Source organism: Salmo salar, chromosome ssa11 (assembly GCF_905237065.1).
Source record: "Salmo salar chromosome ssa11, Ssal_v3.1, whole genome shotgun sequence".
NCBI lineage: Eukaryota > Metazoa > Chordata > Actinopteri > Salmoniformes > Salmonidae > Salmo > Salmo salar.
Genome location: NC_059452.1, coordinates 11,735,170 through 11,752,697, shown reverse-complemented (window position 1 = coordinate 11,752,697; position 17,528 = coordinate 11,735,170).

Below are 17,528 nucleotides of genomic sequence, written 5' to 3'. Positions count from 1 at the left end.
CCAGCCCGGTCTCTGTCATCTCCATCCTCCCTAAACACTCACAACAACACTCACAACAACACTCACAACAACACTCACATACAGACCTGTCACTGCGTTACAGTGCAGCCTTTGGTTATTTCTCCTCATTATGTACTTCAGTTAATTTATTTAGAAATACACTGTAGAGATGATTCATTCCAAAGAATATGGTACTGTATCTCTTTATATACTCTGTCAGCATCCAAATGGGTCTGTCACTGTTTCTGTGTTTTGATTTGAAGCTGAAAGTCGACAGTCTTTTTCTTTCTTTCATACTGAGCATTGAGTTAGTTGTCGTGGGTGTTTTTCAAGGCAGTGAAGCACAAGTTGCCATCTGACCAACTCCAGCTAAGTGGCAACTTGGTGGTAACCCCCACACTCCACGATCCTTCAGCCTCACTCAGGCAGTCACCTCTGAGCTCCCTGTGAGGTGAAGCTTTGGAGAGCTGCGTACTTCTGACAGTCACTCTAATCACATTTCAACAGAGCTCTGTCCGTAAGCGTCTCCTTTTCTGTGTGAGAGTGATCTCTCTGTGTCTCCCAGCGCTCAGGCTGCGGGCAGACTTCAATTGAAGTGAGAACTGTCATATTTCAATGCCACCTCTCCCATCCCCACTACAATGTCTGACAGAGTTCACTGAGCACGTACTTGTGTGAGCACATGTACGCACATACACACACACACACACACACACACACACACACACACACACACACACACACACACACACACACACACACACACACACACACACACACATTCTTCTCTTATACACACATTCTCAGACAGGGTGTGTGGAGATTGTCTGATATTCCCAGTGGGGTTATTTCAGGGGGATTAGGGCATCAGATGGGTTTAGATCTGTGTGATTGTGCAGGAGCCCAGGCACAAGCCTCATTTGTTGCTGTCAGGTGAAGTTGTCCATTTTTTTTCTTCTATAATTTAAAGATGGCAGGTTCCATCGCCCCATTTGTCACTGGCAAAGATTTCTCGGATTATCGTCTTAAAGGAACTGACAGCTTCTCACCCGCCTTTATGCTGCCATCACATCAACTGAATCAGAAGCCAGCACAGACCCCCCCCCAACACCCCTCTCGCTTTTCACCCCCACCCTCCCTAGTACCCTCCAAATCCAGACCTGAGCCCTGACTCCTAAACCTTCACAACTTTGTAGAGGTTGACTCGCAGCATTAACCCCCCTGTCTGAAACACTACTTGGTTTGTGGAGTGACACCTATGCTTTAGTGCTCTCATAGGGGGATCCAGTGGTATTAGAGTGTCTCGCTGCATTGAGCACAGCAAGACAGGGCTATGAGAGAGCAGCGGAAACCATAGAGCCACCCCATGTAGTGTTAGTCAGTCAGGACTGGCAGATGGGAGTGGATCCAAGAGGTGATCTGTCCACATGGAGTGTACACTTCTATACAGCCGATACACTATGTTTCTCATGGTTGTCATAGTGAGATGACATGAGGTAATAAGATTAATGTGTCAATGTGACTTGGTTTGTAATTTATGGCGTAGTCTTGTATCAATTCAATTGGTTCTAGGGCCATGGTTACAAAACACAATAGGAGCATATTACATGACACATTTGTGGCCTTGCCTGTGTAGGACTTTGGATTACGAGCATACTCTATAATATCCCAATGAACATCTGAGCACAAGGTTGAACCAATAATTTCTTCAAAGGGCAATTAACCAAGCCATTGTCTATAGTAGATTTACAAATTCCAGGCTGAATGTGCATTAATATCCTAAACAGTGACTATGCAATAGAGTGTCCTAACAGCATAAACAACTACTGTAACTTGGAGGAGACAATAAGTGGCTCTGGATAAGAGCGTCTGCTAAATGACCAAAAACAAATGATGTAAATGTAATGTTATTATCCTGGTTTAATTATCTGGATTCGTAGTGAATCCTTCTCAAGATCAGTTATATTTTATTTCTAACAGACATTTGATATCAACATGAAAGCCAGACGTGTCTATGCCTTTATGTTTGTGTCCACCCGCTGCACATTTCTCAGTGTACTGTCATTTTCTTTCCACTCCAATTCCATTCAAGCTCATCGATTAAAATTGTTATTTATTGTATTTTGTCCTTTGGGCTATGCATATTATTGATCTGTATGTTTGTGGCGGCCCTCTCTCATCTATCTTCCTTTGAGCGACTCGTTCTCATCATTTCCCCCTTGAAATGTTCGAATTGATTACAATCCACTTCCCTGTAGACACCAGCTGCGGCCACCGAGCCTAGCAGAGCACTCTCTGACCTTGAGCAGAGGAAACAGCAGCAAAGTAGAAGCAAAGGATTTGGTCCCTCTCTCTTTCTCCCCTCTCTCTCTCTCTCTCTCTCTCCCCCTCTCTCTCTCTCTCTCTCTCTCTCTCTCACTCTCTCCTTCACTCGTTTTCTCTCTCTCTGGCATTGCCTTCCCTCTCCTGCTCCAAGGCCACACTGCAGAATTTCATGACTCTTAAATTGTCGTAATGTACATTCGGGAAGACCTTCCTTTTGACACCTTTGAATTAATCAATGTAAAGCTGTGAGCGGATCCATTTCCGCTGTTGTATTTCAAAGTGCTGACGTGTACCTGACTTGTAAGACAGCAGCCCACCCCTCCTCCCTAGAGTCGCATGGCTTTGGAGGACATTCTTTTATTTTACATAGTAATACAAACACTGGGGTCACCTACAGTACTGCCAACAATGCGTCATTTTGTGGGCACATACGGGTCAGTGCAACCATTTAAGATTAATCGCAGGATACATTACTAATGTCGAATCTGATTGTACAGTCAGCTACAGTTCTTGTATAGGGATAAAGAGAAAATGTGGGGACAATGACACTGACTGCGTTCTGGTGGAGGCACCCCCATTATCAAATATTGTCTATTACTTTTTCGTCCACCAGAGGACAATGCTCACCAAAAAACACATTCCGACAGAGTTCACCACCTCCTCTTCTCAGTAGACCATTTCCTTTGCCAGGGTGACCTGTATTGTCTGAACGCATGATAAATAAGTCAACCAGAGATAAGCTATAAATATTTGAGAAACAAATCACAGTTTCTGGTTTTTATTACAGGCATTAAATCAGCAGTCAAAATATCAAAGATTTAACCAAACGCATGTTATCTCTGATAGGCCTACTGTAGATCCGAATTTTCATTGATAACATGCCACTTCGTGTTTGATATAATATGCATTTGATAATAATAACCTTTGCATACTACTGTACTTTATACCCCATTAATGTCTGGCCTCTTCTGACAAGCATCTGTATGGAATGTTATTGTGTGATTCCATTGATATAAATTCCTAAAACATTGGTTTTAAGAGCATAAGAGCATTTTTGTGCCAAGTGTTACCCCTGATGAATAAGGGAAAAACGGGCTTTGTTTTGGTGTGCCAGTGATCTAATAGGTAAATGGAGCACTACCCTGCCCGCTAAGGGAAAACATTAGTACGCAAGACAAGAATCACACAAGGTTGACATTTTTTTTGTTGCAAACAAAGCAACAAAGTGTTGTTTTGCAGGGCCAAGGTGCTCTCCGGCATCACAGCAAAACAAGGAGAGAATTTGTATGTAATTGGCCAAGGTTAGAAACCTCAATAAATCATAAAGGGTCTAGCATAGCTTCAAACAAGCAAGCAAAATGACTTGGCTTACTAGTCAAACGCTGTTTCAAAGAGAACCGTAAGCTGGCCAAATCGCATGCCCAACTGTATGTGGTGCATGGACCATGCACTGTTCAACTGTACATATCTTTTAGGTTGATTTAATGTACTATTGATTAAGCTTTCTCATTATTTTTGCACATTTTAACAAGCCTTTAGCTTTGCATCCCTTCTGAACCTCTGCACTCCTCCATTGGAAAACAATGACTTCTGACAAGCCATTCTTCTAAGTATAGAACAATGTGAAACCCGCTTGATGCGGCTTAGGCAGCATCTAAACTAAACCCTAAACCATTGACAGAGATGCTTTACAACTCTTGGAACAGAACAGGAGCTATTTTTATGAGCAGCCTGTGACTCTCTGCGTCTCTGAAGATCCCTCATGCAGACGTGTGATAGGCAGGTATAACTCAAGACAACTCCCTAAGACAACAGCAGCAAACCATTACCTGAATCTCTGCGGCATCAGAGCTGTCAGATTATTCACTGAAATGGGGAAAGTGGGAGACGGCGTCCGTGACGGCGTCCTGCGACAGGCGCTCCTCACAGTCAATTCTTTTCACATCACCTCTGGTAAAGTGAGCATGAAAGCAACGAGGTATTGCAGCGACGCTATTTGCCGATGTTATTACACACAAAACAACTGTCACCAAAAATGAAGGAAACAATTCTGTTGGGGCTGCATGCCTTAGCTCAGCCCCGTTGGCTCGGCAAAACGCAAAGCAAATAAAGCATACACACCTCTTGAAACTCCTGAATAAATAAATCATATTTACAAATGGACCCGCTTATTAGACACAGCATCAGCGGGTGCCTCTAGCTCCCTATGGTCTACCATCTCACTGGAGCTGACGGAACAGCTGTCAACAACGGTAACAATTACAATAGATATCAGCATAAATTAAGCCAATCAATCAGCCCACCTGCTCCCCTACTTCTCAGAACAACAAAGAATAAACAATCATTAACTTTCTCGTAAGCCAATATGCACGGTTTGTTTTGGGGAGGCTCGGGTTTTCCTATATGAGACCTTGGGGGGAGGTGGAGGGGGTTGGTGGTGGGTAGGCATGTCTGACTGCGCTGTGGAGAACCAGTTACCCACTGTAATCTTCCTTCTCAGCAGTCCACCAACCCTCAAGGAGCCATTGATACCTTGTCTGTCCCCTGCGATGGCCTCAATTAGTGGAGAATTAAAGTCCCATTCCCTGGATGGGATTCACAGAGGATGGTGGAGCTTAATTACACAAGTTCCTTGCATGCTGTTGTGGAATGATTGCAAGGCAAGCACCCAAATACAGCTATTTAGAGCTTGAAACCAGCAGGAGATATAGATTAGTTACTCAACTAACTCAATGGTAAAGAACCAAAAGAGTTCCTTTGTTGTGTCAATTCTTCCTGCTGCCTCCAACGGGATGAGAGAAAGACAAACTGCAGCAAAAGTGATGCATGTTTGTACGAGGAGCCCACTGTGAGAACTCCACTGTCATTTGTGACATTTTCATAAGGGGATGAGAATAGCAACTCAATTCATAGATAAGTATAATCACAGATGATATCATGCTCCACAATGTATTTCTATGGCAAACCATTACCCACAGTATTAGGCAGGTACAAAATGACACCATTTTCTAATCAGAGATCTCAATACAGGTATTATAAGTGGGTGGAATGTTAATGTGTCTGTTCTCTCTCTCCATGGAACAAAAACCAAAGCACCATTGAGCTTTTTATAAAGTCCAAAGAGCCACTTGTGCTCTGGGAGATGGAAGTGCTTGCTATTCTGGCAGCATCCTTCATCATTGAATACCCAAGAGCTTTGGTGGTCACTGCATCCTTCCCCATATGTTATTTATGCCTTCTCCTCTAGAAGGTCAGCCTGGAACACAAAGAGGCGCAAGTCACTGAGAGAGGGCAGATACTAGGGGAAGGTGAATGTTGATTTAGACTGTTCAGACCACAAGGGACGATTCTCATTCATCGCCAATCCCTCTGTTGCCGCAGGTTCCCGATTTATAGCTAAGCTAGTCGCAAGAGATGACTTCCAGACGGCGTGTTAACATAGATGGAGATGTGCACATATGAACTCATACATGCATACTGTACATATCCTCACCATCATGCATACACTCCTCTGACAGTATCTGAAAAGAGAGAGAGAAAAAACTCCCATGTGGTTATGCACACTTAAGCATGGCAGTACATCAAAGACGGACTAGACTAGTACAGGTCGTAATAGCTGAATTGATGGGACCCGGAGTGGAATTGATGGCATTATCACGCTATATGCCGTTTCCATTAACTGTGTGCTCAATTGGGCTTCCCCAACACCTAAATCTGACAACAACAGTAGGACTGACAGACTACAGTGGTTCAGACAGTGATGCTATATAGAGCCTTACAAAAGTATTCATACCGCTTGGATTTCTTCCCATTTTATTGTGTAACAAATTGAGATTAAAATGTATTTAATTAAAAAAAAGTGAACCATCTACACAAAATGCTCTGTATTGTCAAAGTGGAAGTTGTTAGTGTAGTTGTTGCATAAGTATTCAGCTCCCTGAGTCAATTCATGTCAGAAACACCTCTGGCATCGATTACAGCTGTGATTCTTCTTGGGTAAGTCTCTGAGAGCTTTCCACACCTGGATTGTGCAACATTAGCCCATTACTCTTTTCATAATTCTTCACGCTCTGTCAAGATGTTGGGGATCATGGCCTGACAGCCATTTCAAGTCTTGCATATATTTTCAAGCAGATTTAAGTCAAAACTTTAACTTGGCCACTCAGGAACATTCATACTCTTATTGGTAAGCAATTCCGGTGTAGATTTGGCTTTGTGTTGTAGGTTTTTGTCCTGCTGAAAGGTGAATTCCTCTCCCAGTGTCTGTTGTAAAGCAGAATGATGCAGGTTTTCCTCTAGAATTTTTCCTATACTTAGCTCCACCCCGTTTCTTTTTATCCTGAAAAACTCCTCAGTCTTTGCCGATGTCAAGCATACCCATACCATGATGCAGCCATCACCATGCTTGAAAATAAGGAGGCAGTTACTCAGTGATGTGTTCTGATGGATTTTCCCCAAACGTCTTTGCATTTAGGCCAAAAAGTGTATTCCTTTGCTGTGTTTTTCCCCCCAGTATTACTTTAGTGCATTGTTGCATACAGGATGCATGTTTTGGAATATTTGTATTCTTCTTTTCACTCTGTCATTTAGGTCATTACTGTGGAGTCACTACAATGTTGTTGATCCATTCTCAGTTTTCTCCCATCACCGCTATTTAATTCTGTAACTGTTTTAAAATCGCCAATGGCCTCATGGTAACATCCCTGAGAAGTTTCAGTCCTGTCCTGCAGTTCAGTTCAGAAGGATGACTGTATCTTTGATGTGTCTGGGTGGTTTAATATGTAATCCACAGCATAATTATTAACTTGACCATGCTTAACCTCAGTGGGCTAGGTGGGACGCATACTCAACAGCCAGTGTAATCCCGTGGCGCGATATTCAAATACCTCAAAAATGCAAAAAATGCAATTTTTCAAACATATGACTATTTTACACCATTTTAAAGACAAGACTCTCGTTAATCTAACCACACTGTCCGATTTCAAAAAGGCTTTACAACGAAAGCAAAACATTAGATTATGTCAGCAGAGTACCCAGCCAGAAATAATCAGACACCCATTTTTCAAGCTAGCATATAATGTCACATAAACCCAAACCACAGCTAAATGCAGCACTAACCTTTGATGATCTTCATCAGATGACAACCCTAGGACATTATGTTATACAATACATGCATGTTTTGTTCAATCAAGTTCATATTTATATCAAAAAACAGCTTTTTACATTAGCATGTGACTAGCATGTGACTAGCATTCCCACCGAACACTGCTGGTGAATTTACTAAATTACTCACGATAAACGTTCACAAAAAACATAACAATTATTTTAAGAATTATAGATACAGAACTCCTCTATGCACTCGATATGTCCGATTTTAAAATAGCTTTTCGGTGAAAGCACATTTTGCAATATTCTCAGTAGATAGCCCGGCATCACAGGGCTAGCTATTTAGACACCCAGCAAGTTTAGCACTCACCAAAGTCAGATTCACTATAAGAAAAATGTTATTACCTTTGCTGTTCTTCGTCAGAATGCACTCCCAGGACTTCTACTTCAATAACAAATGTTGGTTTGGTCCCAAATAATCCATTGTTATATCCAAATAGCGACGTTTTGTTCTTGCGTTCAAGACACTATCCGAAAGGGTAAATAAGGGTGACGAGCATGGCGCATTTCGTGACAAAACATTTCTATATATTCCATTACCGTACTTCGAAGCATGTCAACCTTTGTTTAAAATCAATTTTTATGCCATTTTTCTCGTAAAAAAGCGATAATATTCCGACCGGGAATCTGCGTTTAGGTAAAAAGAGGAAAGAAAATAAAGCACGGGGTCGACTCGTGCACGCACATGAGTCTCAGAGTACTCTAATCGGCCACTTGTCAAACGCGATAATGTGTTTCAGCCAGAGGCTGCCTCGATATCATTCAGCATTTTCCCGGGCTCTGAGAGCCTATGGGAGCCGTAGGAAGTGTCACATTACAGCAAAGATCCTCAGTCTTCAATAAAAAGAGCCAAGATGAACAAGAACTTGTCAGACAGGCCACTTCCTGTACAGAATCTTCTCAGGTTTTTGCCTGCCATATGAGTTCTGTTATACTCACAGACACCAATCAAAGAGTTTTAGAAACTTTAGGGTGTTTTCTATCCAAAGCCAATAATTATATGCATATTCTAGTTACTGGGCAGGAGTAGTAACCAGATTAAATCGGGTACGTTTTTTATCCGGCCGTGTCAATACTGCCCCCTAGCCCTAACAGGTTAAAGAGATATTCAATGTCAGATTTGTTATTGTTACCCATGTACCAATCACTGCCCTTCTCTATGAGGCTTTCCAAAAGCTCCCTGGTCTTTGTAGTTAAATATATGCTTGAAATTCAACACTTGACTAAGGGGCCTTATAGATGTTGTATGTATAGGGGACAGAGAAAGGGTTAGCCATTCAAAAATCATGTCAACCCCTATTATTTAATAACAGAGTGTCACGTTCGTCGTAAGGAGTGGACCAAAATGCAGCAGGTATACTGATCATCTTCTTTATTATTGAAGGAAAAACACTTAAACAAAACAAACGACGAAAACAGTCCAATAAGGTGCACAGACTATACTGGAAACAACCACCCACAAACACAAGTGAAAAACGAACACACTTAAATATGGCCTCCAATTAGAGACAACGACAACCAGCTGCCTCTAATTGGAGGTCATTGAAAAACACAACATAGAAATAGAAAACTAGAATAAACATAGAAATAGAAAATATAGAACATAAATCAAAAACCCCGAAACACACAAAACAAACACCCCTGCCAGGCCCTGACCAAACTACAATAACAAATAACCCCTTTTACTGGTCAGGACGTGACACAGAGTGAGTCAATGCAACTTATTATGTGATTTGTTAAGCCACATTTTACTCCTGAAATGTTACTCCTGAACTAATTTAGCTTGCTTTAACAAAGGGAGTGAACACTTACGCAACAACTATATTTTAGTTATTGAATTTCTATCAATCTTTAACAAATGTAAAAAAAAATTAAAAAATTCTTCCTCTTTGACATACAGAGTATGTTGTGCAGATTGTTAACAAAAAATGACAATCAAATCTATTTTAATCCCACTTTAATCCCACCCAACATAATAAAACGTGAAGAAATCCAAGGGGTGTGAATACTTTTGCAAGGCACTGTATCTCTATGCTAGGGTAAGACAGCAGTGGAGTTGTACTTTCAGCTAAAGCTGACAAACGATCTTCCTTCATCAATGCGTTCAAATCTTTATTTGCTCCAGAACAGTTCTTGCAGGTAGTTTAAGAGTTGTGACACCTTTGAGTTGAAGCGTTGTGTTTTCTGTTCACGTTTAACACCCTCTCCCCAGGCGGTGACGCAGCCTTCGTAAAAGCAGTCTGTTGAGGACTCATCAGCTGGTTGGCATTTGATCAATGCAGAGGTCCCTTTGTGCTGGTAACCCATAGATAAAAGACATTGTTATCTGCTGCTGAGGATCAGCTCCAGATAGCCGTGTCTGAGAGGGAGAGCTGGCGGGAGGCTTCAGCAAGTGGAGAGGGAGGCGGGGGGGGGCGGTGGCGCAGTGGAGGTCAACACCTTGATACAAGCCTTTACAGCTGTCAGAGGGCCCCAGAGAGATAGTGGGAGGGAGAGATGAGGAGAGAAAGAAAGAAAATGGCATCTAAATGACAGGCAAACCACAGCAGGCTAAAGTCTATAGCAGCCGCCTCCACTTAACCAGGCTGAATGCTGGAAATAGGAAAATTATACATATCGCCATATGGGACTCACACCCTGTGTGGCTTGGCCAGTGGGAGGACATTATCGAAACACTAGTGAACCTCGACCGTGCAGGGTTTAAACCACATTGCATGCTGGAAAAGGGAAAATAATACAACACCCTGCTTTCTACAGTCTTTAGGTGGCACAGGAGAATGTCAGGAGGGTCATGACTTTCTGTCCTCACCTCCACAGTACACGCAGCCTGCCCAACCAACCCCCCCCCTCCCTTCCCCGGATACAGACGAGACCAGCCAAGCACTCTGTCCATTATTAATGTTTAATGATGGACAAAAACTCAACAATATTTCACCTCAGGCTGATAATACCGAGGCCTCCATTAATCTGGCCTGGATGAGACATTCTTGCCCTCATTCTGGCATCCAGTCAAGACAATGTCATCATTTATCATCAGTTGTAAATGAAGGTGGAAAATCCACCCTCCATCCGTACAAGTTACTTTTTCAATAATGTTGTTGACAACTTTGTCAACATTTTCCTTTGTTTCATGTAGCCACCGATATTCCATTTAACATCACAGAGGTCATTTCAGAGCACTCCTTTAAAACAATACAATTCATTAAAGGGCCCAATTCCATAGAGAATGGAATACACAGGACCCGGCACGAGAAAAAAATGGCTAATTCCGATGGGTGAGTGACAAACAGAATAATGACACGATGAGCAGAGTGCTTCATTTGATGTGTATTACTCATTGTGTCAAAGAAAACAGAAGTACAACAAGAAGCTGACAGATAAGCTGTATTGTCCCACATGAAAACACATGAAACACCGACACATATACATACTCCCTACAGCTTGAAAAGAACTGTGTTTTCTTTCTCACAACATTTGACGAGACAAGCATCAATTTGCAGGAGAAAAACAACACAGAGTGGCGCCTGTTTTTATTATGGAGAGAGAAAAACAGGGAAACTAATGTCGCCCTTGCTTTCAGCGGCATGGGTTGAATCTGCACAAAGGTGATTGGACGGAGGGGAGTGAGTCGGTGGAGGTGGGTGTGCGTAGCGGCAGCGGCTGAGGAGAGGAGAGAGGGATAAAGGAGCGTTTGACGTGGCGAATGGGCCAGGCCACCATGTGTCGGTGATGTGGAGGAGCCTCTAATTGGAGAGGCTCTCTTTGCATCATGCAGTCCTCCCCAGATACCCCTCCGCGTGTCAGTAAGCACTCTTAACGCCACATCCATATGCAGAGCTAGAAAGCAATCTCAGAAAGCTCTTTTCCTTAAATACCAACTATCAGTAGGGGAGATATAAGACGGAAGAAAACACTTTTTTTCTCTCCTCATACTCTCCTGTCCTCGCTCCATGTAAAGAGGGGGCCTTGAGTGGGAGCCAGTCAGCAGGAAGACCGGGCTCAAGGCCCCGGTGGGGCTGCAGGACATTTTACCTCCCCTGACCTTTCTAGACACCCTGGAGACCTCCCTTGTCTCATCCCTACCACCCCCATACCGCCCCCCATTGGCTACACAGCACAATGTAAAAATAGACCATTAATAAAGGTGTGGAGAATGGAGCGCGTTGCCAGGAGGGATGTGGGATTATCTGGCTAACCAGCTGTGGGAGCTCATAATCAATGTGGCTTGGTGCACTTTGTGAAATGTTAATGGCCAGGCTGCCTGTGTGGAACAGGAGACTGGAGGTGGCTGACGCTGGGAGATTGACAGGGTTTATCGCCTACCGTGGAGTGCCCATCAGCTACTTGTCCACCATGTCACATGGCCTGTCATGCTGCTGTTTGTCACACCATATCACATGGCCTGTCATGCTGCTGTTTGTCACAGCAGCACCGCCCACAGAGGAGGTAGGAGGACATCCTCCTGTCACCTTGCTGTTTCCAGGAAGGGAAAGCACAGGGCAGAGGAGAAGGCAGCCTCTGGGTTGTGTTAGAAGGAGATGAGTTGTGTATGGATGTGTGGTTTAACTAGGAGAAAGGGAGAAGAGTGTATGGATGTGTGGTTTAACTAGGAGAAAGGGAGAAGAGTGTATGGATGTGTGGTTTAACCAGGAGAAAGGGAGAAGAGTGTATGGATGTGTGGTTTAACTAGGAGAAAGGGAGAAGAGTGTATGGATGTGTGGTTTAACTAGGAGAAAGGGAGAAGAGTGTATGGATGTGTGGTTTAACTAGGAGAAAGGGAGAAGAGTGTATGGATGTGTGGTTTAACTAGGAGAAAGGGAGAAGAGTGTATGGATGTGTGGTTTAACTAGGAGAAAGAGAGAAGAGTGTATGGATGTGTGGTTTAACTAGGAGAAAGGGAGAAGAGTGTATGGATGTGTGGTTTAACTAGGAGAACGGGAGAAGAGTGTATGGATGTGTGGTTTAACTAGGAGAAAGGGAGAAGAGTGTATGGATGTGTGGTTTAACCAGGAGAAAGGGAGAAGAGTGTATGGATGTGTGGTTTAACTAGGAGAAAGGGAGAAGAGTGTATGGATGTGTGGTTTAACTAGGAGAAAGGGAGAAGAGTGTATGGATGTGTGGTTTAACTAGATGAGGGCCACTACTATGCTACATATTGACTTATAGACTTATTGGAATTATAAACCTATGGAGCAGAGAGTTAACTCGCACACACACAGACACACACACACACACACACACACACACACACACACACACACACACACACAGTGGTGTGTTCAAGACCACCTAAAGCGAGACCAAGTCAAGATCAAGACCGGAGCAAATTGAGTCTGAGTCAAGACCGAGACTGGGAGGTGGTTGAGGGGGGCAAGTCCGAGTCAAGACCCAGGACTGCAACAATGCGAGTCCAATCCATGACCATGATTGTAATTGTGTCATATCGCCACCATAATAAGAGCTGAAAATATCCAGTATATCAGTGGAAAATATGGATTCTTTAGCCATTTAGAATGGTAAAGGAAAATGCAATCTGAGAAATAGAAAGCCACTTTACAAATGATCACTAACTAAAACTGGCCTATAAATAATAGATAACAATACAAAATATGCTACAACTTCTCCCGGTTTCCCTTCAGCGAGCGCGTCGCTCTCAACCAATTTTCCCTTGTCTCCCCTACTAGCAGGGCAAGGAAATTCCAACAAGCATGACAAGGTTTGAGGATATTTTCCCCCAAAATGTAAAGGACAGTAATTTTATGAGAAGTGGTGGATGAGTACAAAATTGTCATACTTGAGCTGTCAAGTGTCAATGTGCAGCGGTTAGGACGGAGTCAGGCGCAGGACACAGAACTGAGTAAAAAAACGTACTTTACTTGAATAAACCACAAAATAATTCCACGCAGGGAAAATACTCCACCTCACAGAAATAGCGAACACTTAATAACGAACAAACACGCACAAAACCATGTGGGAACCAGAGGGTTAAATAGGGAATAAATAATAATGTAATTGAAACCAGGTGTGTACAATCAAGACAAAACAAATGGACAATGAAACGTAGATCGGTGGCGGCTAGAAAGCCGGTGACGTCGACTGCCGAACGTCGCCCGAACAAGGAGAGGCACCAACTTCGGCGGAAGTCGTGACATGAGCAAAAGTAAAGATACCTTAATAGAGAATGACTCAAGTAAAAGTAAAAGTCACCCAGTAAAATACTACTTGAGTAAAAGTCTAAAAGTATTCCTTATATTAAGCAAACCAGCTGCACAATTTCATTTGTAATTTTTTTATTGACGGATAGCCAGGGTCACACTCCAATACTCAGACATAATTTACAAACAAAGCATTTGTGTTTAGTGAGTCTGCCTGATCAGTTGCAGTAGGGATGACCAGGGATGTGTGTGAATTGGACAATTTTCCTGTCACAATGTGTACTTTGGGTGTCAGGGAAAATGTATGGAGTAAAAAGTACATTATTTTCTTTCGGAATGTAGTGAAGTAAAAGGAAAAGTTGCCAAAAATATAAATATATTAAATATAAATAGTAAAGTACAGATACCCCCCCCCCAAATACTTAGTACTTTAAAGTATTTTTACTTGAGTACTTTACACCACTCGTTATGAGTAAAGTAGGAAGAGTACTTTATGAATATGTATAAAATGTGTCATGAAAAAGAGTGTGGATATTTGGCCTAGCAAAGCGGTTTTATGTGTTGACTGAACGGGGGCTGATAATTATGAGTTTTTTACTTCGCTGGTGGTCTCGGGAAGAAATTATGAGTCATCATTGTCCAAGACCGCAGACAAGACCGAGAACGGACTCAAGTCCAAGACCGGTCTCTAGTGGTACAACACTGCACACACATGTTTGTTTTACTGTCCTTGTGGGGACCAAAACATTTAAAATCCAATTTTCCCTAACTCCTAACACTAACCCTAAACCTAATGCCTAAGCCTAAAACAGCCTTTTCCCTTCTGGAAACCGGAGAAATGTCTCCACTTGTCTGAATTTTCCTTGTTTTACTAAACTTATGAGGACTTCTGGTCCCCACAAGGATAGTAAAACCAAACACACACGCACACACACACACACACACACACACACAAACACACGTCCACAAACATACACATACACACATTTGATATCTTCTGGGACCACAACCATCTCCTCCCTCTCTATGTATCTATTTTTATCCACATCTAATTTGTGTTTGCAGCTGGAAAACCATGTTCTATATTATATTTCCAGGCTTCCCTCAGTGATCACAGCTTTCTTCCCCACAGCGACCTGGGAGGAATCTAGCATGGATCCCCAAGTCAAAATATTTGTGACTGCAAATGTGATTTCTAATTCCAGAAAGCCCACCATAGTCTCCAGTGTTATGCTATGACATCACAGCTGTCAAACTAATCCCGAATGAACAAACATACAGTATGTGTCAACCACATCCACTGTTCTTATTTTTCCTTCCCAGACACCCTGACAATGCCACAGACCTTTAGAATCTGTCTGTTCTCCACTTCCTCAGTTAGACTGACCTTTCCCCCACACTTCATCCACTGGTGGAGACAGCAGCAGCTGAGACCAGCTCTGAGACCAGCTCTGGATACTATGCATTACTGTAGTGTTAGTGTTAGTATAGTGTTATAGCACTATCTGAATGATAACTCAACATTAAAGTAATCAAACCTGTTAATAATGAATAATGATTACACTGGTGAATTCACAAGAGATGTATGTTAACCGCGTTAGGGCTGAGTAAAGGAGAAGAGCATTGGCAATAATGACATTAATGGAAGAGGCTTTGAATTCTGGGATTTCAGGAGGGCCAATTCTTAAATCAATATTCTTTTCATGACTTATCTTATGTTCACATCCTTTAATAATAATAGCACATCATTATTCTGTGCACTATAAGTGTGCCTGTATTGAGGGCCCTGCAGTCTACCATCTTCATTGCAAATACCTTCGCCTGGTCAAAACCACATGATTTGTCAATGTAACGAAATTGCATTATGTAATGACCATTTTCATAATTGTGTTGCATTTTACCTCTCCACCCGCCCACAGCATCTCTCCCTCGACCTCTGCTCGTCTGTGGTGGACCATAAGCATCAATTTGCGGGGCTGTCACACAAATGGTTATTAGTCAGCGCCTCTGACTCTTTCATATCATCCCTTAACAATTACAGATAACAAGATGAACATTGGAAATGAAAAGTCATCAGGGTCCCTTTCGCCGAGTGTGAGTGTGCGTATCGCCACCCTCCATCTCCACATTAACCTTGGCTTTGTGCTCACTCATCCTCTGGCTGCTTTATTGGGTATTATAATCAAGAGCGGTACGGGCAGCACCATTCACGAGTAGTGTGGTCATTTCAGCCATTTTAAAAACTCCTTCTGCTATTGCTGAGATTTTCATTTGCGATCCAACCACCCTCCTTTGACTTTTAACGCAGCAACATACTGTACCGTAGGGCTGGATATTTGTGTGAGCCTGGTTGTAAATGCTACCCGTCTCTCTTTACGAGAGTGTCCATGTAGATAACCCCAGCACAGATGCATTATGTGCAGCTGAATATAGTAATCCAGTGTAAAGTGTGTGCAGGCTGATAATAAGATTTTGATAGAGCGCATCAGTGCTATGGCTCTTAAAGTCTGATTTACTGCACACGCAGCAGACTGAGAGGGGATGAAAGAGAGAGAGAGAGAGTGAGTGAGAAACCGGATAAAGAGATGCTTAAAGCTGGCGTTGTGGATGGAATCTGTTAACCATGGGATCCAGTTCCGTCCCTTGTTTTAGACTTACAGGAAAACACAGCACGTTTTCTTGTTTATCATCACTCCCTTCCTTAGAAATCAGACAGATTAGCCTTGACATTTTCACAGATGAGAGGCTAACAAACGGAGCACACAATTACCATACTAATGCACATCAAAATAGTTCCAAGTGGTCTGTTCATGTGAGCTTTAAGTCCCATTGCTATGACAATAGCGGGGATAATACACCTCCGACTTACCTGCAACACGCAGGGATAGGAACAGTGGAACACTGACACAGCCGAGGAGCTATAGATGAGTCCATCAAGCATGAGGACAAAGAGTGTGTACACACATAAAAGATCCCCTAACATTTGATGTTACCTAAAACTAGGAGCAGCTAATGGATAAGGGCTGCCAGGTTTTCCATTATAGTCTCAGACTCTCAGATCGAAGGTCTACATATCATTCTCTCACAAGATGGCAGTGTATCACCTTGGTTCCTCTAAGAGTGAGGTGTGCTATTGTTCTTAGATCATGCCTCTTTTATGGTCTTTGTGAATACTGTAGATAAAAGAGGTAGCTAGCGATTGATGAACTCTTCCAATCTTCAATTCTATGTTGTTTGATCATTTTGATTGGTCTTCATAACTAAATGGCAAACAATGGTTGTCCTTCAACAGATACCAGCCTCATGCAAGTGGCTATGCCTCTTTCTATGGTGGGCTATGCCTCTTTCTATGGTGGGCTATGCCTCTTTCTATGGTGGTGCGTGCATGTGCGTGCGTCTGTGCTTGTGTGCATATGTGCCCATTGTTTGTTATAGTTTTGCGGTGATAATCGCAGCTTGATCCTTTGTGCGGCATATGCAATCATTTGCTTGTTGTGAAATGGGGACAACATGCAGCAAATCCCTAGCCGTATGCTCTAATGTAGCTAGCATTCTGAAAGAAAGAGGCAGAAAATATTCAAAGGCTCAACACATTTATATATATATATAAAAAAAAGAGTAATCCCCAGCCCATTTCTCATTTTCCCGGATAAGTGGGCATTAAAACCCTTTAGTCAAATAAGTCTATTATTTACGTCTCTTAAAGATATGCCTGGCCTTTGAATACGTTATTTGGCTTTCCTGTGTGCTCGTGATTCATATTGTTGCCGTCTGATTCTGATATAATGAGGTGCTGTGCATGCGGATATACATCAAGCATGGGAATAAGACATTCTCAGGGGAGAGATCAAATACAAGAGTCTTGGAGAGTCACCAGCTTCA